A 26,745-nucleotide genomic window follows, 5' to 3' on the forward strand; every position below is an offset into this window, starting at 1 on the left:
GTAACAGATGTGTCACTCTGGTGGGGGATGTTGATAATGGGGGAAGCCAGGCATTTGTGGAGATGGGGCTATATAGGAAATCTCTGTATATTCCCCTCAATTTTGTTGTGAGCCTAAAGCTGCTCTAAAAAAATGAAATCTTAATAAAAAGTTAATTCAAAAAAATTAAGCCTGATTAGCAAAAAAAAATTCTGAAAATAATACTGATTATATATAATAATATTATATACTGATTATATATAGTATAAGGTATATATCAGTATGTAATATGTCAGTATATATTAGTATTATATATAATAATATTATATATTGATTCTACATTGCTACGTATATAATTAATATGTTATATAATTATATATAATACACATATAATTATATGTTTATATAATTATACAATTAACAGATTATATAATTATATTATATGTTGTAATACACATATAATCAGACCTCTGTTGTTCTTGTAGTAGATGGAAAAACTTGCGAGAAAAGCAAACACCATGTGGAGCCTGTAAATGTTTTTGCATAACCTGTAAAGCATTCACGGAAGTGGCTAATAAAAAGGGTTTTAATATTTTTTTAAAAAAAGCAACTATGTCAATGTTTACATCTGTAACTTTTTCCTTCCCAGTTCTCATTTAAACATTCTGGGGAAAATGTAGGCAAAGTAGCTTCCAGTTTTAGAATAAATAACCATTTGGATTGAAAATACACACACACACACACACACACACACACACACACATATGTATTAATGATGTGTAAATTTCGTCACTTTTATTTTCTGCTTTCGCTGCTAGATAGATAAGGTACGAGATCCTAAGATAATGAGATTTCCAGGAAGTGAGTGTGTTCATCAATCAGCATTTAAGAGATGGATGGAGCAGCCCACAAAGAAGTTAGAAGGAACAGAAGTGCTGAAAAAAGCAGAAGAATGCGTTGTTATCATAGAACATCATCACAGTGTTGGCATAGTTAACAGTGTCCAAAGTGACACTGTTTTTTAGGGAATACTATGAGCACATTTAGAGTTTTCACGTAGGAAGGAATGAGGAAAACTGAAGAATTTCTTTCACCACTAGACATGCAAACATTCGACCCGTTGCCCAGCCCAAAGCCACACCATTAAGTTCTTTCATTTAGAGAAGCTTAATGTGAGAGTTTCCAGAATAAAAGAATTTCAGACTTTATAATTCTGCACACAAATAATCTCTATAAAATAGTTCAGAGTACAATTCCTTCTTGTCTATTATTTCCATCTATAAAACTGTCACTTAAAAAACATCATTTATCAAAACCAAACCCTGTGCAAATCCTTACCCACTATATCATGTTGCCTCCTCTGAAAGAAACTTAAGAGTTTGGGTTTGGAGCCAGTTGGAACTGCATCAATCACACTTATTAGCTATGTAACATTGGGCGAGTTATTTAACCACCATGAGCTTCAGTTTCCTGTGTCTTAAGTGGAAATGATAGGGTTGTTTTGAGGATATGTCAGATAATTCATGTAGAAAGTGCTTAATGAGTTAGAATAATAGTAAGGCCCTCTCTCATAACATGTTTTAAAATGCCATTCTTTTTGCTTTTGTAATTTTTCCTCTCAACACATATATCCAGGTCTTTGGTGTTTGAAAAGTACCTTGTAACTAACCAATGCTCTGATTTACATGCACTTATTTATAACTGCCAGTAGTGCAAACAATATGGCCTCTCCTTGACAAAGTTGAGCACTTCCCCTTTGCAGAACTTTTTTTTCTTTTCCATCAGCACTTGAGTGGTATCTGGCTTCTAGCAACATGCCCGTTCATGAATTGAAGGACAAAATCATGATAATCTTGACAGATGCAGAAAATGTACATGATGAAATTATAACACGCATGTATGATTTAGAAGAATACAAATACTCTTAGGAAACCAGGTTAGAACATTTAATAATCTAATGACGAATACCTAAAAAACAAAACAAAACCTCAACAAGTATACATATGGGTGAAATAATGAAATTATTCCCTTTGAAATTGGGAACAAGGCAACGATGTTATCACTTTTAGTCAACAAATTGCTCAAGTTCGTGGTAATATAGTAAGTCAACAAAAAAGACATGAAGTTTGGAAGTGGAAAAAATAACAGCAAACTTCTATATGAAGTAATTGCTTATATATGAAGAAAATTTTAAATAATTCACAGATATATCATGAGACTTAAAGAGTGCTTTGCTAGGTTGCTATATAGGAAATCAATATTTAAAAATCCATTCATTTCTGTATATTGGAAAGTGTTAGGAAATGAAATTTAGTAAATGCTTTTATAATGGCATCATAATGCCATATACTTAGAATAAATCTAACTAAAGTTGTATCAGACTTCTATGCAGAAAACTGGAAACACTAAAAGAAATTGAAGAAAAAATAAATTTAAATTGTGCTGTAGAATATGAAGGGATTGAAACACTCAATCAGCTGCAATCTAAACTCTTGTGGATTTTTTTTTTTAATTCGACAGGCTGAATCTAAACTTAATAAGCAAATGCAAAGGACTTCAGAGAGCCAAGATTTTTAAAGAAGAAATATAAGACAAGAGGACTTATTCTCAAAGTCCTCATAAGTTATCATAAAGCTTTAGTTTGAACTAGACGTGTAAAGTAAAGCTCTCAGACCTGGCTAGATGCCACTTTGCACGGGCAGGATCTTGACTACGGCTTCCAGGAGTCAGAGAAGCTGTGTTAAGTTTTGCTGAACTTCCTTCTGATCAGCGTGACCACTTAAATCTTTAGCTCATCTTACATATTTTTCAGAAATGTTTTTGGTGTGAACTCACCAGTCTCACTAGAATTGGAGGCAAATGCCAACATTCTCAAGGGGAGGAGGGAACCAGAGAATGACAGATTTAGACACAATAACCCAAAGGCAAGAAGCTGGTTCTTTGGGGCAATTTTTATAGACAAGTCACGTCAGTGTAATTTGTCTATTCAATCCCTCATTTCAACTGGTAGGGCTTTGGGTTAAATAAAGACGCACAGTGTGATACAAGAAATAGATACGTCCCCACCAGCTCCCAAGTCTGATAGCCAAGTGCTGAGAATAAGCCAGCCAAATTGTAAAGATGAATCAAATTTTCAAAGGAAGCTGAAATAGCAAAGGGAGGAAAGGCTGGGATCTATGGGTGGTAAGTGGAAGTCCCACCTCCAGGAACCTTAGAGAACACTGGGGAAGAACAAGGTCTGAGGCTCTCTCAAGAGCCTGCTGGACTGGCAGTTAGTGTCTTTTAGTCAGAAATTAAATGAATGCTAGAATTGTGGATGCATGAAGATGAGAGAATGGAGCTCTCAGTTCCCCTGACCTAACGCTGTGTAGGAGGGGCTAAAAATACCAGGCTGACTACAAGGCAAATGATGTTTTCAGTGCCTATGTTATTGCTTTTAATTCAGAAAAACTCTATTTTTACATGCAAGTTCATCTTCTTATTCCTGCAGACGGCTCTTCGTCTTCTAAAAAGAACTGGACCAAACTCTCATTTTTAACAAGTTTGTATAAAAGTATTCTGAGCTGCTTGAGATTTTGTTTTAAAAAGTAGAGCATTGGAGTGTCTGGGAGGCTCAATCGGTTAAGCCTCTGACTTCAGCTCAGGTCATGATCTCATGGTTTGTGAGTTCAAGCTCCACACTGGGCTCTTTGCTGTCAGCATGGAGCCTGCTTCGGATCCTCTGTCTCACTCCCTCTCTGTTCCCCTCCCCCCCCACTTGCTCTCTCTCAAAAATAAATAAACGTTCCAAAAAAATAAAAAATAAAATAATAAAATAAAAAGTAGAACATTAAAGGTACCTAATGGAGACATGGATCGTTTGTTAGTAATGTATAAAAATTATTTTTGACTTTTTTTTTAAAGGAAAACATTACCTTGTTGGATGAGAACTGAGGAAGAGCAACAGAGAGGGTAATGCCAGAAAAAAAAAAGGATTTAAAAAAGTTTTTCACTAAATGAAAACTACAGAAATCTGATGCTTCAGGTATAGCTGGATCTAGATGCTCTCACAATATGACCAGAAAACCATCTGTATTCATATCTTATCTTTGAAAATTTTTTAATGTTTATTTATTTTTGAAAGAGAGACAGAGCACAAGCAGGGGAGGGTCAGAGAGAGAGGGAGACACAGAATCCGAAGCAGGCTCCAGGCTCTGAGCTGTCAGCACAGAGCCTGACACGGGGCTTGAACTCACAGACTGTGAGATCATGACCTGAGCTGAAGTCGGATGCTCAACCGATTGAGCCACCCAGGCACCCCTGAATATTTTTTTCATTATCATTCTTCTCTGAAAGATTCTTCCCACCTGGTAATAAGATGTGACCATGAGTAACTCAAGTCTTCCTCCTACCTCCAACTCCCGTGAAACAGATGCATCCCCTTTCCTTTTCCTTTTTGTTTACTTTATCTTTCAGTTTTACGTATTTGCTTATTTCTGAGATATAACTGATATTACAGCACTGTATTAGATTCAGGTGTACAGTGTAATGACTGGATTTTGTATATGCTGCAAAATGCTCACCACAGTACGTCTAGTTAACATCCATTGCCACACACAGTCACAGATGCTTTTCTTGCGAAGAGAACTTTTAAGATCCCTCCTAGCAGTGCAAACAAATGCACCCCTTTTCTGATGTAATCGGTAAACGTCTTTGGATTGACTCTAGTTTTTCATACCTGTGCAGTTGGGGCTGGGGTCAGCCCCACTGTAAGCACATAGACTAAAGAATGTGGAAGGGGCTTTCCCCAAAGTGGTGCTATGCTGATGAACATTGCAAAATATTTCCTCAGTGGAGCTGTGATAAACATCTATTGCTGGGGAAGTGTTTGCTGTGCTTCTGACACCACTGTGTAGCTACCAGAACTGGAAGACACTCAGATTGTCTTTACTACTGAAATCTGCCTCCTTTTCAGGTATTCCCACACTTCCTGATGGGTAGAGGCCACTGGAATCTGTGGTGTATCATGTTGGGTTTTCTTCCCCGTCTATGGAAACTTTGGTGATTTAAAACCAGTGCTATTTTTCGAGGTGCCTGGGTGGCTCAATTTGTTAATCAATCTGACTCTTGATTTCAGCTCAGGTCATGAACTCACGGTTCTCAGGATCGAGCCCTGCATCAGGCTCTGCTCTGACAGTGTGGAGCCTGCCTGGGGTTCTCTCTCCCCATCTCTCTCTGCCCCTCCGCCACTAGCATGCACCCTCTCTCTCTTTCAAAATGAATAAATAAATTAAAAAAAAAAATAAAACCAGTGCTCTTTTTCAAATCTCTGTTTTTCTATTTAATAAAGTATTAATACATGTGATTTTTTTTTTAAATGTGGCCCATAATTATTTAGCTAATGTATTGGGCTCCTTTTATCCCCAAAAGGATTCTTTATGAGATACCTTCATTCCAAAAGTAAAGTTCCCCACCACTAAGTCATTCAACAACCATTTACTAAGTTATGCTCTATTTAGGCATAGGATACATTAATTAACAAGTAAATTCAAGTCTCTGGACTTTCCCCAACTTCAGATCTCTTTCTTCTCTCCCCGATGTGATTTAGATTTTCCCCCATATAAGAAATTTAAATTTCACCGACAAAAGTTCAGTATTTCATGGTAACCAAAGCTGTATTTGAAGGCACAAACCAGAAAGTGTGGTCTGATACAAGTGACACTGTTCATAACAAAGGGCAACGAGAAACCCTCAGTTGTGACTCATGTTTTAGTAAACAGAGCATGCACATGAACTCTGACACCCAGGCAAGATTTCTGCCACCTAAAAACTAAAATAGTGAATGTTGTGGGGCTCCTGGGTGGCTCGGTTAAGCGACTGACTCTTGATTTCAGCTCAGGTCATGATCTCATGGCTCATGAGTTCGAGCCCTGCGTCAGCTCTACGCTGACAGCACAGAGCCTATTTGGGATTCTGTCTCGCCCTCTCTCTCTCTCTGCCTCTCTCTCTCCAAATAAATAAGTAAACTTAAAATAAAATCAAATAATAATAAGATAAAATAAAATAAAATAAAATAAAATAAAATAAAATAAAATAAAATAAAACAAAATAATAAAATAAAAACAGTGAATGTGATAAACTCCTTAAAACTAACTTGTGTCAGAAACCCTAGCCAAGGTAGTGCTGCCTGGCACTGTTCTTGAAAAAACTTATAGTAAAAGAAAAAAGTATTTTTCTTCTGTTATCCCTTTTTTTCAGGAAGAAGCAAAAAGCAGCTTAATGAATTAGAGATGATTGGAAGTGGTTGATAAGGACCGAGTCCAAAGGTAAGTTGGAGTTGTCAACTTAAACAGCATTTAATGCTCTCCCTTTGCTCCTAGTATCACCTCCTTAGGCCCTTGGTAGCAGCTCCTGTTTTGAAGGGCAGAAAAGTCTGAAGACAACTACGAAGACGAATCCAAGCCACATCATCTAAAACATAGAGTTGTGATCATAAATACAAACACAGTCAAGGACTCCCCAAACCCTGGCATTTCTGAAAATAGGCATTTCCAGGTGCCATGCTGGGCACTGGGCATGTGGGTGACAGCCAGACTGACCACTGTGCAGGCAGTCAGTTTTGTCAGTCTCCACTGACATGAGTCTTGCTTCAGGGATAAGATTTGCTTCAAGGACTCTGGGTGAGCTCCTGGAGCTGTCTCACTGGCTGACCTGGGAAACCCACACCAAGCAGCAAAGGCACCAGAGGGGTGTCAGGTTTAAACTTTCAGTTATCTTCTCCAATCTCCACCTCATCTGGAAGGGAGGCAGAGAGCTCATCTGCTTTGCAAAGCGGAGAGACGGTTATCCAAGGAAACACAAAAGCCAAGGTCAGTTTAGATTCAGAAAGTCACTGCACCAAAGATTCCATAAACCTCGCCCTGCAGAAATGAGGGAGGCAGTTCTGGGTCAAGCCAGTTCTTAACACATGTGCAAAATGGACCACCCAAGAGGGGTTCTTGCTGAGCAAACTGGCCTGCCTGCCTTCTGCTTTCCTGTGTCTGCAACTCTGGGCCCAGGAGCAAGCTGATGACACCAGTCTAAGGGCATAAAGGACCATTCCTATTCATCCTATTCATTCATTCATGTCCTAGGGCCTCTAGGACAGCAGATATCAGGAAAGAACACTATTCAAATTCAAAGATTTCACCAGTGCCTCTTACATGCAAGTACTTCTAATGGGAGTATTTACCAAAACAGTCAACTCACTACTGCATTTTTTAATCTGTCTTCTTTCACATTTGTACAATGTGATAAATTCAAGCAGAGATGCCCTGGGGATTTCTTGAAATAATTCATAACCCAGTGGTTTTGCTGTTTATCGCTACTCCTGAAGTCCCACGATGTGAGCCTCTCTTTCCATTGACACCCTAGTATTGTTTATTCCTTCTGAGTATTGTATGGCTTGCCTTTTCAGCGCTCTCCTCCAAATTACACAAAGTTTAGCTTGAGACTTTGACATCTATTAAAACACAGGGTCTCCTTCAGGTAGTAATATACTTGATTACTGTTTTCACTTAAGACGTGAAGTTTATTATCCTATCAGCTGGGCCCAAAACAACCCCAACCAAGTTCACCAATTTGCAGACTGCAGACTAAATCTGGCCTGCAGATATTTTATTTGGCTGGCTCAGTGATTTTTGTTTTGTTTTGTCTTGGTTTTGTTTGGTTTTGCTTTGTAATTGAATTTGAATGACTTTTGGCAGAAGATTCTCAAATTCCATAGACCCCACCCCTCCCTATTGCCATGAACCTTACAGACATTGGGGTTTGTGATGATTGCCCAATATAGTAAATGGTGATAGGAGGAACCCGTGTCTCATTCCCAGTCTCTTAATAAAAGCTTTCAATATTTCACCTCTAAATATGATAAGATTCTTTTTTTGGTTTATATTTATATTATTTGTCGGTGGTTTTTTTTTTTTTATATCATCAGATAAAGAAGACCTTTCTACTTCTTGTAGAAGTCATTATCACAAATGGGTGTTGAGTTTTACCAAGTGCTTTCCCTGCCTCTACTGAGATGACCTATTATTTTTCTCCCCTTTTTCTGTTAATTGCTAACCTACTTTGCTTGATTATCAAATGTTAACTGAACCTTATATTTTTAGAATAACTCCATCTTGGTTATGATATAGTATCCTTGTTATACAGAGCTTGATTATGTTTGCTGTTATTTTGTTTAGAATTGTTACCTAACTTGAAGAGAAAGCTTAGTTTTACATTTTCCTTTTTAGAAAAACAAAGATCTTTGGTTACAGAGACCAAGGAAATGCTCACTCATTACAGAAGTTGGGAAGGGTTCCTCTTCTCTATTGTCAGGAAGAGCTTGAGCCTGGGTGGTTAAGGTTGGTTAAGCATCTGACTCTTGGTTTTGGCTCAGGTCATGGTCTCATGGTTCCTGTAATCAAGCCCCACGTCAGGCTCTCTGCCGACAGCGCAGAGCCTGCTTGGGATTCTCTCTCTGCCCCTCCTATTCTCTCTCTCTCTCTCTCAAAATAAATAAACTTAAAAAAATTAACTGATTTACATGAAATCTCAAATTAATTGCCTAGGGTTCTAAATAATAGCCTCTTCTTACCTTCTTAATGCCTGCATGATTTCTAATGATGACTCCTTTTTCATTTCTGATATTGGTATTTTGAGCCTTTTCTCTATTTTTCATCACTCCTGCTAGGAGTTGATTGATTTTATTAATCTTTTCTCAAAATTAACTTTTGGCTTTATTTTCTCTATTTGTTTGCTTTTTAATTTAGTTACTTTTAATTTAGTTACTTTTAATTTATAATGACTCAGATATGACTGCACGGTAACATATAATTAGGCATCCAGATGTGCAACTATGTGCAGAATCATCATGAATGTGACACGTACAGACTCTGACCACCCAGGTATGTTGTGTAGGGTGGCCTCAAAATCATGCACAGCCTTACTGTTAGTGATGTGGTCTTCTGAGACGGGGAACGGTTTGTGGAATCATTCCCGTGAAACCAAATGCAGTCTTCTCTCCAGTTACAGTTATTACCAAAGATTCTATGTATATTAAAACGGTACAGAACTACTTTGTGTTAATATAAAGGAAGGTAGGCTCTAGGTAGATTTTTCATCTATGTAAATTTCTAGTGAGACAAGGTGAAGGTTGGGCAGGATGTGGTACAATTATTTGATTGCGGGACACCTTGTATCCCTAACCCATCTCACTGAATGTCCACAGCATTTCCCAATCAGTGTGGCAAAAGGGAAATACAAGCCTCCTAAAGTTTCCAAAATGTCCTCAGGTGGCTCTACCATCCCACTGAGGTATAGCTGTTATGGGGGAAGATTATGGCAGAATATCCTCACTATTTTATCATCAAAAATGGATCTGTCTTTAACTTCCCCATATCCACTAAAATTGAGGGTTGACTACTGGGCTCCATTTTTCTCTTCTGCTTGGACAAGCTGTGGCTCCCCAGGGCCTGCCCTAACTGAGACTTCCTCTGGGCTGTCTCCAGTCCACTCCTACTACATAATAGTGCTCACTGACCCCGCTAGAGCTATGCTAGTGTAAGATCTGTTCCCAGCCTGTGTGGCAGCCTGGATCTTGGTCTCTATAAAGCCTCGTGTGTATCCTTCCACACCCTTCTTCACTTGGGTCATCCTAGACTGACCTGCAGTGCACTGAGCCCTGCATTTCAACAGGTGGTTACCTTGGCGTAAAGCTCCCTCCCTGGAGGTCCCAGGGGATTTTCCAGATCTCTAACTGGCATCAGGGCTGAATGGAGTCACAGTAAGTAAGTCCTGATTGGGTTTGGCACACCAAGTTCATTACATATTTTAGGGGCTCCGCCTAGATTATTTGTCAGTTTCAAAACCCTTCATACATGCTTTTACCTAGTTCTACTACTGCCTCTTTGGGTCATTGACTACCTTTCTTGAGCCACCATGATGTTGTGGGTCAATGACAAAACCGTCATTCTCTGTGCTGGTAGCAAGTTCTAGGATGATGTTAACCCATCAAGTTACAGGGGCTGCAGCTTCCAGTCCCATAATTAACTGGGATTTCTCCCACTGTGGGTCCCTTGCCACCGATGGAGTCAACATGTGCTCGATCCCAAGGCCCGCAGTTCAGGTACCTGCAGCACTGCCTGCACTGTGACAACACCCCCCTTTCAAGCACACCTACCCAGGTGACACACTGAATGTCTTCTAACCTTTTCTTTGACACAAGTCGCTGCTTTTCTACCATGCTAGAAGTGAGGCCAGCAGCAGGAGCAGGTATGACCAGTGTCTCTCTGCTGCAAGGGCTACTCAACGACTGACGTGACTTGTTGAGACTCCTCCTTCTGTTGAAACTCCTACCAGCGGTGCTTCTGGAGACCCAGAGACTCCCATAGCTAAGCAGCCCGTGTCCCCAGCTGCTCACCGGTGCACTACTCAGTCAGGACTGAAAAGGACCTTGGCCTTTGCAGGAGGAATGATGTTTTGTTTTGTTTTGTTTTGGTTTGGTTGGGTTTAGTTATGCATCTCTATTTCCTCCTATGACCCAGCAGTAATTGTCAGAGGGACGTATGTGATCAGTGTTAACACAACTAACAAATGGTTAGCAAATGGTTGGTCAGACTTTCCCTGAGCGTTCATGTGGTATATAACAAGGTAGGGCAGACCTGGGAAAAGCATTTTTCCAAAAAGGATCCTTTTTATCTCGGCAGCTGTTCCGACACCAGGTCTGGATTGCACTGACATTGGCATCGACCTTGTTCATGTGTGTTTCTGCATTTCTGTACTGTCCTGATATTCCGGTTTCCTGACATCCTTGTCTACTCTGGGGTTCTTCCTTTACCTCCTCACCTGCTGGGGTTGGCACTATTTTCTTCTGCCAAATGCAGATGAATCAAAACCATGAGCAGAGAGGCTCATGTGAGCAGCCTGTTGAGAATTTGGCCTCATTCTGATTTTGGCCACAAGCTGACTCCTTATACATGTGGATTGCTCCTGAATTAGGTGCCCGAGGTAGGTAGTGCAATATATTATAACATGAGAACGTGTATAGAATAGATTCTGGGGGCCATCAGTGTATATGAGCTACTTAGACATCCACTAAGACTTTTCTTTGTAAATATTTTCTTTATAGTTAGTCACTAAAAATTACAGAGCTTCAGTCACCCAAAATGTATTTCTTGTGCATACTCACTGAAACCAGAAATGTAACCTGATTCTGAAATTGAAACAAGACATCGTATTCTGGTTTTCTTCATGGGAAATGACTGACTTTGGTAGAGTAGAATTAGAAAGTTAGAAGCTTATGAATAAGAACCAAAGATGTATAATGCCAAAGCACCCATTGCAAGGTCTGATGAATTGCATTTAATAGATACAATTTAAAATGGCTAAGGGTTCGTCAGCTTCGTGAAAAACTAAGCTATATCTGAGTTGGACTTTTGGCTGCTGAAAAACTTGCTAAAATATCTGGTCAGATGGACTCACTCTTAAACCCAGAGATGGTTTCAGATGCTCCTGTGAAGCCACAGTGAAGACAGCAGGCATCTCCTCTCAGTGTCCTTGTCTGTTCCCTAGCTTCGTCACCAATGGCCACACCATGTATTTGGAGAAATATTTTCTCACTTAATAGGAAACCTGCTCAAGAGGGATTATGGACAAAAAATAATACCTATTTCCATCACCCTACTGTGGGCTTTTCCATTAATTTGCTATGTTGCCAACATAGAAAAGTCGGTTATGGAAATAAGAAAGTCTGCCATGGGAAGTGAATAAAGGACTACTTCTCACAAGGAGCACGAGCTGAGATATTAGGAAGTCAAATTTATACCATGCTAAGATATCACTTGTGGGAATTTTCACACATCATATTTCCTTTGTATAAAGATATATATTCAAGCACATTTGTAAAAGAAAAAAACCAACAAAAACAAATATGCAACAGAAAACAATACCATATTATCACACTTCTTAGTGTAGATCTTTACCAAGTGTCACAGAAAATATTCATAAAAGAATATCAACTGCAAAAAATAAGTTATGGAATATATATTTATTTATATGATCATACAAAAATCTAGATAGAGATACATCAATATGCAATAATGGGATTATCTCTGAATGGTAGGGCTTTAGGCAATTTTGTTTTTCTTTACAACTTCTAATTCTTCTACAATGGACTTGGATTGATTATATAATAAACATGCTGAAAACACAAGAAAGTATATTTCCCAATGTCCCAGCTTCTAGTCAGTGAAATGACTAGTAGGAACGAGAGTAGGTCCACAGTGTTGTATAGTGACTTCACAGTCTTTTACTAGTTCCTGAGCTACCAGCTCTCTTGCTTCCTACCTCTTCTGTCCTACCTTAAACGCCTTACAGGTTGATGGAAAACTCTTGTTGGCCTTAGCTTTTACCATGTGTGAAATGGGCTCATTTTATCATGTATTTCAAGTGAAATTTACAATATAGATATGGCTGGTTAGAAGCATGCCATCAGGTTATGTACCTTAAGATTACATCAAAATGGCTTATACATTTTTATTATTCAGTGCTGTTTTAATTGTAAAAGACAAGGCACCCGGAAGACAGACCGTCTTCTAGCTCAAACTATAAATGGCCAAAGTGTGGCACATTCAGTATTCTGTGTTTATTAGGACTACGTTTTCTCAAACAGCATGTCTATTACACTTATTTTTGCATCTCTGTTAGTATTAGTTAAATTATCAGTGTATTAGAGTCTTCATAATAACCAGTACTTGAGGCTTCCTGACACATTGTTATACAGCCTTCAACTTTTAATAAAAATTGTTTCACCATAAAAGGAAAATGAATCTGTAATAATTATTGGCTTGTTTCAGGTTTGTCTTCAAGAGAGATTGAGCTGGTAGGCTAGGGGAATGTCCAGGAGTGGTGTTTACATAAGGAGAAAGATGCCTGATACTCACTCAAACATGCTTTTATTCAAAGGCAAGTGGCAGAAATTGCTGCTCATAAGAAAGCAAATGTGAAAATGGCAGTTCTTCTACATACTGAATGTATACTCTGGGGTAGCTGCCTTAGGTATTACCTGTTGTTGTTGTCTTAAGATTTCATTTTATTTTTGAGAGAGAGAGAGAGAGAGACCAAGTGAGCAAGCCCGAGTCAGGGAGGGGCAGAGGAAGAGGGAGAGAGAAAGAAGCTCAAGCAGGCTCCTCGCTGAGTGTGGAGCCCAATGCAGGGCTCGATCTCACAGCAATGAGATCATGACCTGAGCCAAAATCAAGAGTCAGATGCTTAACCAACTGAGCCACCCAGGCGCCCCAACTTAGGTATTATCTTTACACCTCACTACAATCCTGTTCTGTAAGTGAGGGAACTAAACCATAGACATGGCCTAACCCAACAAGCTGAGAAATGGCAGTTAGATTTTACACAATTTCAGTTTGATTTCAAAGTCCTGTCTTTCCTGAAGCTATAGGACCCCGATAATTCTACCATGCCTTTATAGGAATTCTTATGCTTTTTACAGTGCCACCACATAATAAATACTGCAGGTTTCTTTTGATCCCTACAACAATCAAAAGAAGTGTTTCTCGTCATATACACAGATATGGCTAATAGAAGTTTTTGCAACGGAAAAAAATCCAAAAGACATGGAGTTTTTGTTACTATAAATGTAAATCCTGTTCATTCTTTCCTGAAAGGTGTTGTGTGATACAAGACATTGAAACTTGCTTATTGAGAATAGAAAAGTCTTGGTCTCAGTTTTGATGCAGTTCCAAACCAAAGGAATCTTGTGCTGGGGCTTAAAACAGAGAGCTGAAATGATACACGTCCCTTGCTAGACTGGGAACCGCAATCCCTTAATTCAGATGACCTCAAGGCTTGACCAGAGAGTACTCAGCTGCTTCTTCCGGTTACCTTTTCATGCTGGCTTGTCCTTAATATAGCTAATGTTCCCCAGATGTATCAGCTGCTAGCTGTCTTTAACTCTCACTGGGCTCACATGCAGCACTGCCTGCTTTGCACCGAAATGGAGGGAGAAGAAATCTCTCCTAATGCAGAAAATTTCAAGTCTCTCAAGTCCCATCAGAGCAAAGCAATGCCATTCAGGCAAAGCGACCAAATGCACATTTTTATTTTAAACATCTCATTTTTTAAAAAATAAAATATAATACTGTAATAAACTTCTCCTGTGCCATTACCCAGCTTCGACAAAATGATTTCATGTTGTAACATGAACCTCTCACCATGTACACCTTCCAGGATGATTTTGTAGCAAATTTCAGACATTTCATTTTGTCAACAAACATTTCAGTGTGTAACTCTAAAAGAAGAAGACTCTTCTTTCTACATAACCACAATACCATGATGGTAGCTTTAAAAATAAAATAATTCTGAATGCCATCAAATATTTGGTCAGTGTCTACATTTCCAACTATATCTTTAATGTCAGAAAGTTTTCTGGTTTGAATCAGGATCCAAACAAGGCCTACATGCTATTATTGGTTAATATATTCCTTTCTCACCTATGGGGGGTTCCCCTTCCATCTATTTTTCCTCTCTTCACTTTATTTGAAGAAACTCAATTGTGTGTCCTGTAGAATTCTTTGTCCTGATTACATCTCCATAGCAGGGTTTAGCATATTCCTTCTTCCTCTGACTTGTCTGTGACTTAATAAATGGATCAGGAAGACTAACCAGATTCAGGTTTGATTTTTTGGAAAGATTCCTTCCTCTCTCAGGAGACACCTAATATCTGGTTTTCTTTCTGTTTTTGGTATTAGTAATAATTGATACTTAATGCCTACATCCACGAACACATTTTGTGTTACAAATGGATGATATTCCAATTCTGTCATTTCTTTCTCATTTATTTGCTGACCTACCATAATTTACTCAGTGGTTCTTTGCTTATACATTTTCAAAGTAATGAGTTGGTTCATTAGAGTCTTCCGATGGCTGACCAATTATTGTTTTAAGTATCATTATGAACTCATGGATTTAAACTGATGAATTTAAATATGTTTTTGTTTTTGTTTTTTTTAGAGATAGTATGAGTGGGGATGGGCCAGAGGGAGGGGAAAAGAAAAAACCCAGGCTTCACACTCAGCGCAGAGCCCAATGCAGGGCTCAATCCTACCACCCTGGGATCATGACCTGAGCCAAAATCAAAAGTCAGGGCTCAACTGGCTGAGCCACCCAGGAGCCCCTGGTGAATTTCAATCTTTTGAAGGGTTTTTTTTTTCTCATTGATCTTCATATTGCTTCATCTTTGACAGTCTCTGAGAGCTGATTTTCAAGTTTTTGACACACACTTAATAATCTTTGATAGCTTCCTCATTATCTGATGTGACAAGAGTTTCCAAGACAAGCTTGTATATTTCCTGTCCTGGATCTGAATCTAGAATTAGCCATCTCTCCAAAGATCTCTTGTTCCTTTCAGAAGGAAATTGGATTTCAACACCACATCCTGGGGAGCAAGAGTGCTTCTAGGACATTTTGCTACTGGGTGCATCAGTGTTTCTTAGACTTTTCAGTTGAAAAAACTACAAATAGTTTCTTTCAAGCAGAAAATGTCAGTTTATACTGAGACTTCAAATTCAGGACTAAAAGCTCTTATTAATCTCTTCTTTCTGACATCAGTTTTTCCTTTCTCCCTTGTCAAGAATCTTGCTTGTCAAGGACACTGGATAATAGGATTATAATATCGCAGAATTATACTTTATGCATACAACATTTTTGAGTTACAAAATCATTGCTATCACCTATACTATGATTACTGAAAACTACCATTTTTTTTCTAGCTTTTTTTTTTTTTGTCCTTAAGGCATATATTAGGGATGTACAATCAAAAGCTGTTTTTTAAAAAATATTTTGGAGCACCTGGGTAGCTTAGTTGGTTGAGCATCTGACTCTTGATTTCAGCTCAGGTCATGACCCTAGGGTCATAGGATCAAGCACTGCTTTGGGCTCCATGCTGAGCAAGCCTGCTTAAGATTCTCTCTCTCTCTCTCTCTCTCCCTCTGTCTTTCTCCCCTGCTCTGTCTCTAAAAAAATAAATACAAACGAAAAGATATTTGGATTCGTTTCTGAGGGGTTATGCCTGCACTAGTTACTGGTTTTGATTCACTTCTCTCATTTTAATTCAATTTTTAGGGACTTAATTTTTTATTATATAAAATGCTTACACAGATTCAAAGTCAATTCCATAGAACAAGGTATATTGAAAGAAGTCTACCTTCTATCCCTGTTCCTTCATCCTATTCACTCTGTACCCTTAGGGGAGATGTCAGCATTAGGATTGGTACCTATAATTATTACATATTGTATTTCTTCCCTTATTACCATTATTTACTCACTGTTCTATAATTAACTATATGCTAATGCTCACCAAATGCCCTTAAATTGATGTCTATCCAGTCATTTTAATTGTCTGAAGGTTATTCTTGAATGGATACATCAGGAATAACTCATGGGATGTTGAAAAGAGTTTGGCTTTATACTTGAAAAGCAACTTATCTGAGTAGAAAACAGTTGGTCCAGATTTTATTTTTGCTTTATCCTAGAAGGCATAAAATGTTGCTATTGAAAATTCCTCACAATTTTATTTTCTGTCAGTTATAAGTGACTTAGATTTCAAGATGTTTCCCAGATGTCAAGAGAATTTACTCAATTTTGTCAACAACCAGTAATTTCCTTACTTTCCTGTGTTCTCATTTTATTTTCCCAGGTACACAGTGTGTCCTTTCAACATGTACTGTCTTATGCATATATATTCTTAATTTTAGGAAAGTTTTTTTTATTATAGATTTTTAAAATATCTCATTTTATTGTTTTGGTTTTCTTCTTTGGGGACTTTATTATACACATGTTGTTTCTTCTTTTCCTATCTTTCATAAGGCTGAATGTATCAGAGATTTCCAGAGGGCTGATACCTGAACTGTACCTATTAAAAGCCCAGCTTTAAATGAGCAGTAAAATGTTAAGGAATGTAAGCCTAAGGTCTATAAAGTCTAAGGATAGAATTGACTAACTACCAGGTGAACTGAATGCATATTCTCCTATGGTTCAGACGACCAACAAGCTATATGTTTCCTAGTAATCTTATGTCCTCTTATTTTCTTAAGTGCCTAAAATAAGAAATTACATGAAATTTACTATTGCAAGTGAGATTATGCACAGTTTCCAAAGTAAAGTTTACAAAAACAGTTCCAGGGGAAATTATTTATAATTCATTGCTAGGCAAAACTTTGTTTTCCCTGTTTCTTTTTTTCTAATGAGGTCATCATAACCAGGCTTTCTATTTCCCCCTGGCTGCTAGGAATCTGAGCCAAATTGTGGCTCAGTCTGGTAACAATAAACATAATTATGACAGGATCCTTATTGCATGCAGGTATTCTTTAACTTGACCCCAAGTTAAAGGTTTTTAAAATTTGGTGTGAAAGGACAAGTTTACAGAGAAACCATATACAAAATTTAGTTAGAATATACATTTTTTTTTTTCTGGGAAAATCCAGACATTTCATCAGATTTTTATTCTAAAAGAGATCTGTGATGCAGAAAAAATGTGAAAACTACTGTTCCTTTATTAATTATTTCATTAATAAAACAGAAGCATCTATTTTAGTTTAATTTTAAATTCTCAGTGATTTACCTCAAAATGAGTTATTTACTTTTGGAATCACACTAAGCTTATTTATTTTTAACGTTTATTTATTTATTTTTTTTAACGTTTATTTATTTTTGAGACAGAGAGAGACAAAGCATGAACGGGGGAGGGTCAGAGAGAGGGAGACACAGAATCTGAAACAGGCTCCAGGCTCTGAGCTGTCAGCACAGAGCACTATGCGGAGCTTGAACTCACGGACCACGAGATCATGACCTGAGCCGAAGTCGGCCACTTAACTGACTGAGCCACCCAGGCGCCCCAACGTTTATTTATTTTTGAGAGACAGTGTGAGTGGGGAAGGGGCAGAGAGAGAGGGAGACACAGAACCTAAAGCAGGCTCCAGGTTCTGAGTTGTCGACGCAGAGCCTGACATGGGGCTCAAACTCAGGAATGGTGAGATCATGACCTAAGTCAAAGTCAGATGCTTAACCAACTGAACCACACAGGTGCCCCAGCACACTAAGCTTTTTTTTTTTTTTCTTTTGTCTTGACAAAATATAATGAATAACAAACTGATGAATTTAACTTCAGACCTCAATCACTGAAAATGAAGTCATTCCATTTATAAGTCTAGATTATGTAATATGGGGGGGGGTGTAGCTAAGCTCTTTTTCTACAAATATTAAGAGCCTGCTAAAAATAAAACTGGGTTCCCTAACTTTAGAAAGAATGCTAGCATCCTATATTATCATTGTAAATAGTGTCCTCCTTAAAATACGTTGAGACACAAACCAATGAGGCAATTATTTCTATATAAGCTAGTTTCATTATATTTACTTTTTCTCTTCTTCTATAATGCATTGTGTTTTCTTGCATATGTGTAAATGTCTCGAGGTCTTTTGGTGAACATTTACCAAATTGGTCATATTATTTCATTATTGCCATATATCAGACACCTCTGGAGAAATGCTTCCATCCACTTAATGAAGAATCAAGGTCTGCAAATAGTTCTCTTGCTCAATGCATAGACAGAAGATATTGTAAGAGTGTGTTATAGAATTAAAACAAATACTAAATTTACATTAATCTGATATCTGAGTAGAGGGAAGAGGTAGGACAAGGCACGCAGTGCTTGTTAAATCAAAGTTGACCAAACTTGGGAGGAAAAAAATTAAGCTTATGCTTAGGAATCCAAAATATCTCAATTAGATGTGCAATTGAATAGAATCACTTACCTAGAATGCATTCATTTTGTATTTTGTCAACGATTTCCTTTTAACTGTTTGTGTTCATTCTTTAAGCCTTTTTCTAGCATACAGTAAGTTTGTAATTCTGTGAACAGATTGGCATTTCAATAAAAAGAGTTTTGTTGACTTGAGAAATAAAATTAACTTCTGGTTTTGGACCTATTGGAAATACGGTTGTCATTTCCATTCTTGCAAGGATCTGCAAAATTAGCTTTGAATAATTTCTTCCTGTTTTGCTATTCCTCGTGTAATTAAACACTTTAAAATTCAGAGAATTTAGATTTGACTTGATATTTCAAACTGTTTAGAATGTGGCTGATGATTAAATGGTGAATAATGGTAATATACATAATTTTGCATGACATGAATAAAAACAGCTAGGTGAAATTTCACAAATCATTTGCCCTTTAAGCAAATGGTTACACATTTTTGGTCTGTTGATTTATGCAGTCAACTAGAATTAGTAATTAACTTGCAATCTGATGGACTTGAAGTCGGAGAAAAAGATTTGAGGTTGGAATTTGTTTCTATGAATGTTTTTGTAAATGTGGAGTCAGCTTAAATGCCCAAAGTGGATTCTGACACTGACACTTTTCTTCCTCTCTGCTGATTTGATTCATAGGGCCAGTAGTTAAGTGGCTGAATAGTGAGGTTACAAGCAGTCATTATTAAGGTAAGCAAAGCCTCACTCTTGCTTGTGGTCGGACATCTGATTTTAATTGTGGGAGAGGTAGATAAACATTGATGCTATGGTAGGAGAGAAGCTGGTATGCCATTTCTAAGCTCATTGGAAGCTTATAGCTTGCCAGTTTACACAGACATACACACAAGAGGGTGGAAATAGAGCCTAGTTTCTGTATTCTTTGTTTCTGTATTCTACTGATAATTTTCTAGAGAGATAAATACAGCCTCGGATGTAACCCTAGATTTAAAAAGCAAAAATACAAAAAATGAAAATGGACTACCTTTCAGTTCACATGCCCTCACACCCACCCTCCAATCCCAACCTCTGGGTCTCACTGGGGCCACATTACTCAGTTATTTATTCCTAAATCACACAATCCCTTTCTCTACCACTTATTTTCCCTAACTGCACTCCAACCCCTGCCAAAAACAAAAGACTAAAAAATAACATCAAAGAAGACCCCACAAAGGTTTTGTTTAACTTCCTTTTCACCCCACCTTCCACCAAATGAATTCCTTAAAAGTCACATTGTGGTTAATCATGCTGGTTTTCAGTAGAATTATTCTACTGATGTAACACAAATCAGAATCATAAAGATGGAGGACTGAACATCATTCACAATCCTTGTTTCTTCTTCATTTTATGCTAGAGTCCTAAAACACAAAAACTGATTTTTGCCAATGTGTCTTCACTACATACTTAGCACTTCAGAGAGAAAATTTACCTTAATAAACTTAACTCATTATATACAAGTCTCAGCTTACGATTGATGTTACTTTTCAATAATTTTTTTCCCTCAACTTCCATCAAACTGAGTTTAAACTTACATGCTTACTAAATAGGGTGTGGATGACTTTTTATCTCTATTTTCTATTTATTTGCATTTTCTGTATTCCCACTACCCAAAGATAAACCTGCAAAAAGCTTCAAAAGGTGATATTGATCACCTCCTTAAACTGAGGAAATAACCAGGAAATACACTCTGTGCCTTACTGACTTTGAACAGCCACCTGCATAACCAACCATCACTGAATAAAGACTTAGGATCCTTGCAGACAATAGGTCACATGTGGTTACAGGCAGCATTTTCAAGATCAAACCAGCTCTGAATTGCCATGGGCAAGCTATTTAAAATAAGTCCATTGGGGAGATTTCACCTGCTGAATAGGGCTGTTCATGTAGTTCTTTGTAAAAGTTATCAATGGGAAGTAACTAAACTTCTATTACAATAGCTAAAATTAAAAACGACAACAACCTTTGCCAACATAATGCATGCTTATTCTCATCTTGGCATCTGTTTCTTGAGGGAATAGAAGGGAAATTTTATGTAAAATTTATGTATGTAAATTATAGCTCAAAAAAAAAAAATAAAAGCATAATGTCTGCCATATAGTAATGGCTCCATGAAATGCTATTTTTGATAGCTCTCAAAAGCCAGAACTGTTACTCCTATGCAAAAATGACAGTGAATATGATTTACTTTGCGAGCTTTAGTTAAATAGATGCTTAAGAATTTCATTACTATATTTGAAGTAACTTTAATTCTTTGACCAAAATAAGGATTTCCAATAAGGATTCGGTACATTGGTGAATTTAATGAAGCTTTAATAGTTTAAAATAAATGATTTAAAAAAAAATAATTCAAAAATATTTAAGAACTATTTTTCCCCATGAATTAGTTAGAAAATTGTTCAATTATCCAGAATTTCTAACTTGCATGTTTTCTTCTTTTCAAATTGCCAAAGTAATACTTTTGGGTTGTAATAAGTAAAACAACATAATGCAGTTCAAAAGTGGGCAAAGCTAACATTCACCTGCCCCAGCAGCCCAAATTCTTAATTAACCCACCCCATCCCAAGGTCATCCCCTGGAGATCTGATTCCGTATCTTTCCAAACCCTTATTCTTGCTCAGGCAAACACATAGCCATAGATATATCTGTATAGAGATGCTATTTATTTCCTTTATCCTGAAATAGAATCAGAAAGTATCCATTACTTAATTGTTACTTTTTTCTGTTTAATACGTTATGGACATCTTCATAAGAGATCCATCTTGCTCTTCTAATTTCTGTAAGCATACATATACACCTATAATTTCACACACATCATATCGTATTATGGTTCTTCATTAGTAGTCTCTTCCCGACTTTAATTTTCTGCTTACCTTACTTCCCCACCTTCTCTATCCTTTGCTCTCATTGTCCCTTTCACTCCTCACATTTTGTATCCTTTTGTAATTTAATGTACGTACACATTCCATACACTTTTTTGTCGTTGTTTACAGAAGTGGAATATTAAATACTCTTCCATTCACGTCATTTTCCTCATTCAACACATTTTGGAATACCCCCAAGTCGCCCATCAGTTCACAGAACTTAATTATTCTTTAATAATAATTGCTAATGTTTTATAAGTCCATGCATAATTTATTTAAGTGTTTTCCATGTGTTGGCATTCATCTGGCTTGCATTTTATTTTGTGCCACCTTAACCAGTGCTGCAGTAATTTGTTTTTTTGTATTTTCCGTTATATATTCTGATACTCATACCCATGGAATCGATTCCCAAAAATTAGACTATGGGGCTGAAGTGTATGCAAAGGTTTAATTTTAATAGATATTTTCAGTTGTTTTCCCAAAAGATGGTAACCATTTATATTGCCACCATATCTGTGTCATCAATAGATATTATTACTCATTTTCTATTTTTATAGTTATATAAGAGTTGTTGAGAACTGTTATGGGACAATTTCTGATTCTTTGATAACTCCGAGTAGCCTTAAACCAGAGAGGAGAGAGTGAACTATGACTGCCTTACTCCATCCTCAGGGTGACCTGTTACAATGAAAACATCATGAACTGAATTTTCCACATGCGCACTGATTAGCAGTCACCAGAACAGTGCAGCTGTTCTGTAGACAATCTAAAATTTCTACTCTCTGTCCTTACCACACTCCGAGAGCACCTTTCTTTAAAGGTCTATCGCAAGGGAAATGTGAGAAAAATTTCGGCAACAAGATCGCTTCTTCATCAATCAGCAAAGATGACAAAATCCTCCCTTAAGTGGTTGTGATGTTAGGGTGGGGCTGTGGTGGCAGAAGGAGTTACGGTCCTAAGGCTTTGTTTGCTGCAGAAGTGTTAGTATGTTGGGCTCACCCGATTCTCATACCCTATTTGTGACAGGGTAGAGGGGCCCACGCTAATTTCCTTGGTGATCTCACATCTTGATCACCTGTCGTTTCACCAGTGAAAACTCCTTTCTAATCAGCAAATGCAATAGTCGAGATTTAGACTGCATTTTTTAAATGTTTATTTTTGAGAGAGAGAGCATGAGTGCGCATAAGCGCATGAGCAGTGGGGGGTAGGGGGCAGAGAGAGAAGGAGGCAGGATTAGAAGCAGCCTGTGTGCTGACAGCAGAGAGTCCAATGCGGGGCTCGAACTCACCAACCGTGAGATCATGACCTGAGCCAAAATAGAAGCTTAACTGACTTCAATTGAAAGTATTCTGTGTATTGTTTTCTGGAGAGTGGATACCTGATAGGGTCTCTCAAAAGCTAACCAACCCACCCTGAAGTGTGAAGTCAGGGTTAGGAAACTGCAAATGTTAACCAACTTTTCCAGGTTGTAGATTGCAGATGGCTTATACACATACATTATATTATCCAAAATGGAATATTTTAAAATAGATATGGTACAGCAGGTGAAAGGCAGCAGCTTGGCATGGCTGCTTTTCCAATAGCAAGTGACAAGAAAAAGGAAAACTAATTTCTCTATTTTACTGAATATGCTCCAAAAATTTTAAGGCATCGGTAGTGGGACCTCCAGTAGCCAAGACCAGAGGAGGAGAGGAGGAAGAAAAAGACAACAGTCAGAATATGGCAGCTGAGTGGATATGTTCGTAAGCTCATGGGTATGGCGTTAATGCTTAGAGAAAGAGGCCTTATGGAAATTGTTTGCAGGTGGGGAGCAAATGTGGACAAACTGGGTCTGCTTCATAACGTTTGACATATGTGTCTTCACAACTCTTCCTAATGGTCAAAGCAGCTCATTTAGGGTTCAAAATACCCAAGGCTGCACTATAAGTGGTAACAAACAGATTGGAACAAATCCTTTTTGCACAGAACACACTCATATTTCAAGGGAAATCCTAAAAACATAGTAACAAAGCTACAAACTGTTCCACCATTTTCCAAGGTATGGGGAAATGTTTCAAAGACACATGGTTATAATTATTGAACTTAAGTTGTAGGTCTAATATGATAAGCATTGAGGGTATGAAGGGACGAAATGCTTTCCCAGCGATAACGGAATAACTTTGAGTAATAGCCATTTGGTTGCCTTTGTTTTTGACACAGTGGTGGGAGCACGTTATGGTCACTGCTGTTTGATAAATGACCTTCCCATCATTCTCATTTTGTGGGTTTAGGCCAGACACCCATATTGTGACTTGGTTGGTGTGGAGGTTGGTGTTTCACTGTATTTTTAGAATATTTAGTCTATTTAGAAAGTTTACATAATTTTGGTTACAGTGACTAAAGTGACTAGGACTAAAATAAGATTGGCTTCTACAAAAACAAACTCTTCTAGCATTCGAAGGTGGCATTCACTGTGTGCAGAAGTGAGAGGGGTATGGTCAAATACTTCATATCTCGTTGATATTTCCTGGGTAGTTTATACCATACTTGAAATCTACTGAATCAAGAATTCTTTGTGGACTGATGTTTAAACATGTATTCTAATATATATAGCATATAAACTTATAAAATGGATTTTCATAGCTATTATACACACATACATGCACACATATGTATGTATATGATTTGTAAGCACAGTGAAAGAATGTTAGTTTTTAATTAATTTTAAAGACTTTAAGAATTTTAATTACATTAATTTTGATTAATTTTAATTGAAGAATGGTACTTGAGATCTAGTTGAAATGGAATCACATTTTGCTTAACAGTTAAATAATATATTACAAATATTTTTAAGGTGATATTTTAATGATGATTGAAATAACTGGAAAATTATAAAGAAATGTACATAGATGAACAAAATAAATGAATGGTGGTCTATATTCAGGGTCCAAAAACCAACAAACATCTTTTCGGCTAAACTTGTATATATCTGGGTGGTATAAAGACTTTTAGATACTTCTCAATTCATTGTAAATTATTTCTTAAAGATTTATATTCAGGTTGTAAATGATACCTGCTCATCTTTTGTTTCCAAATTGGAGGTGTATATATATATACACATATATACACATATATGTGTATATATCTATATGTATATCTATGTGTATATATGTAAAATATTATGTAAATATGTAATATGTATAATATTACATATATCTTTGATAATAATCCTTTGAAGTTGTATGAATTCATCTATATTTTTCTCATTTGTGAATTACTTTTTCATTTTGTTTATGTGCCTCTTATGGACAAGAAGTTCTTAATTTTAACCTAGTCAAACTTATTAGTCTTTTCCTTATGGTTTATGCTTTTCATGTCTTATTTTGACAACTCTTCCCTACCCTGATTCATAAAGATATTCTCCTATGTTCTCGTCTGAAAGTTTTATATCTTTGTCTTCTGCATTTAAACCATTATCCACTTAGATTTTATTTGTAGCAAAATTATACTGTCTTCTTTCCTACATTTTTATAGTAAGTATTTTTTAAAGTGTATTTATTTTTAGAGAGAGAGAGAAGGAGCAGAGAAGGGGCAGAAACTCACGAAGTACTTTTTTCTTTGTCTTTTTGTTTCTTAAATTCCACATATGAGTGAGATCAGATAGTATTTGTCTTTCCATGACTGACTTATTTCCCTTAGCATTATATCCTTTAGATTCATTTATGTTGTTGCAAATGGCAAGATTCTGAACGGTGTGAGGTGATACATCATTATGGTTTTGATTTGCATTTCCCTGATGATGAGTGATGTTGAGCATCTTTTCATGTCTCTGTTGGCGATCTGTCTGTCTTCTTTGGAGAAATGTCTGTTCATGTCTTCTGCCCACTTTTTAATTGGGTAATTAATTTGCTTGGGTGTTTTGATGTTGAGTTGTATCAGTTCTTTATATATTTTGGACACTAACCCCTTATCAGATATATCATTTGCAAATATCTTCTCCCATTCAGTAGGTTATCATTTTGTTAATTGTGTCCTTTGCTATGCAGAAGCTTTTTATTTTGATGTAGCCCCAATAGTTTTGTTTTCATTTTTGTTTTTTGCTTTTGTTTCCCTTACCTCTAGATATATGTCTAGAAAAATGTTGCTATGGTCAATGTCAGACAAATTATTGCCTGTGCTCTCTTCTAGAATTTTTATGGTGTGAGGGCTCACATTTAGGTCTTTAATCCATTTTGAGTTTATTTTGTGTATGGTATAAGAAAATGGTCCAGTTTCACTCTTTTGCATGTAGCCATCGAGTTGTCCCACACCATTTGTTGAAGAGACTGTCTTTTTCTCATTGGATATTCTTTCCTCCTTTGTTGTAGATTAATTGACCATATAATTGTGGGTTTATTTCTAGGCTCTCTATTCTGTCCCATTGTTTTATGTGTCTATTTTTGTGCCAGTACCATACTGTTTTGATTGCTACAGCTTTGTAATATATCTTGAAATCTGGGATTGTGATACCTTCAGTTTTATTCTTTTATAAGATTTCTTTGGCTATTCAGGGTCTTTGTGGTTCCAGACAAATTTTAGAATTATGTGTTCTAATTCTGTGAAAAAGTGTTACTGGTATTTTGGTAGGGGTTGCATTAAATGTATAGATTGCTTTGGGTAATTAGGACATTTTAACAATATTTGTTTTCCCTCCTCCACAGTAAATCTTTACTTGGTCTGGACTTTCCTGGGAAATAGACTCTGAGATGGGGATTCATGTCCAGGAGTTTATGCCTTATAGCCAATACCTGAGAAAGAGTGAGACAAGCAAGATGGGGCAAATGGGGAAGTTTTTTTGTGGTTCAGCTTGTTAGAGGATTCAGTGGATATCCTGGGGACCCTGGAGCTGGGTGTTCCCTTCAGAGATGTCCTAAATTGAGATAAAGGGGCCAGGCCTTTTATTTTTTTTAAGTTTATTTATTCATTTTGAGAGATAGAGCAGGGGAGGGGCAGAGAGATAGGGAAAGAGAGAGAATCCTAAGCAGGCTCTGCACCAGCAGCACAGAGCCTGATGCTGGGCTCAATCTCATGGACCATGAGATCACCATCTGAGCCAAAACCAAGAGTCAG

General features: G+C 37.3%; 1 long non-coding RNA gene across 1 annotated transcript in view; it reads left to right on the forward strand.

Annotated features, from left to right (window-relative positions):
- Positions 1–6,285, forward strand: part of LOC109268045 (uncharacterized) — a 102,954-nt gene extending 96,669 nt beyond the window's left edge. The window contains exon 4 of the long non-coding RNA XR_002080438.2: positions 6,217–6,285. This is a non-coding gene — a long non-coding RNA (uncharacterized LOC109268045). The remainder of the gene's footprint in view (positions 1–6,216) is intronic.
- The last annotated feature ends 20,460 nt before the right edge of the window (positions 6,286–26,745 follow it).

The sequence above is a fragment of the Panthera pardus genome, unplaced genomic scaffold (genome assembly GCF_024362965.1).
Source record: "Panthera pardus isolate Hobbes unplaced genomic scaffold, ASM2436296v1 HiC_scaffold_8, whole genome shotgun sequence".
Classification (NCBI taxonomy): Eukaryota; Metazoa; Chordata; class Mammalia; order Carnivora; family Felidae; genus Panthera; species Panthera pardus.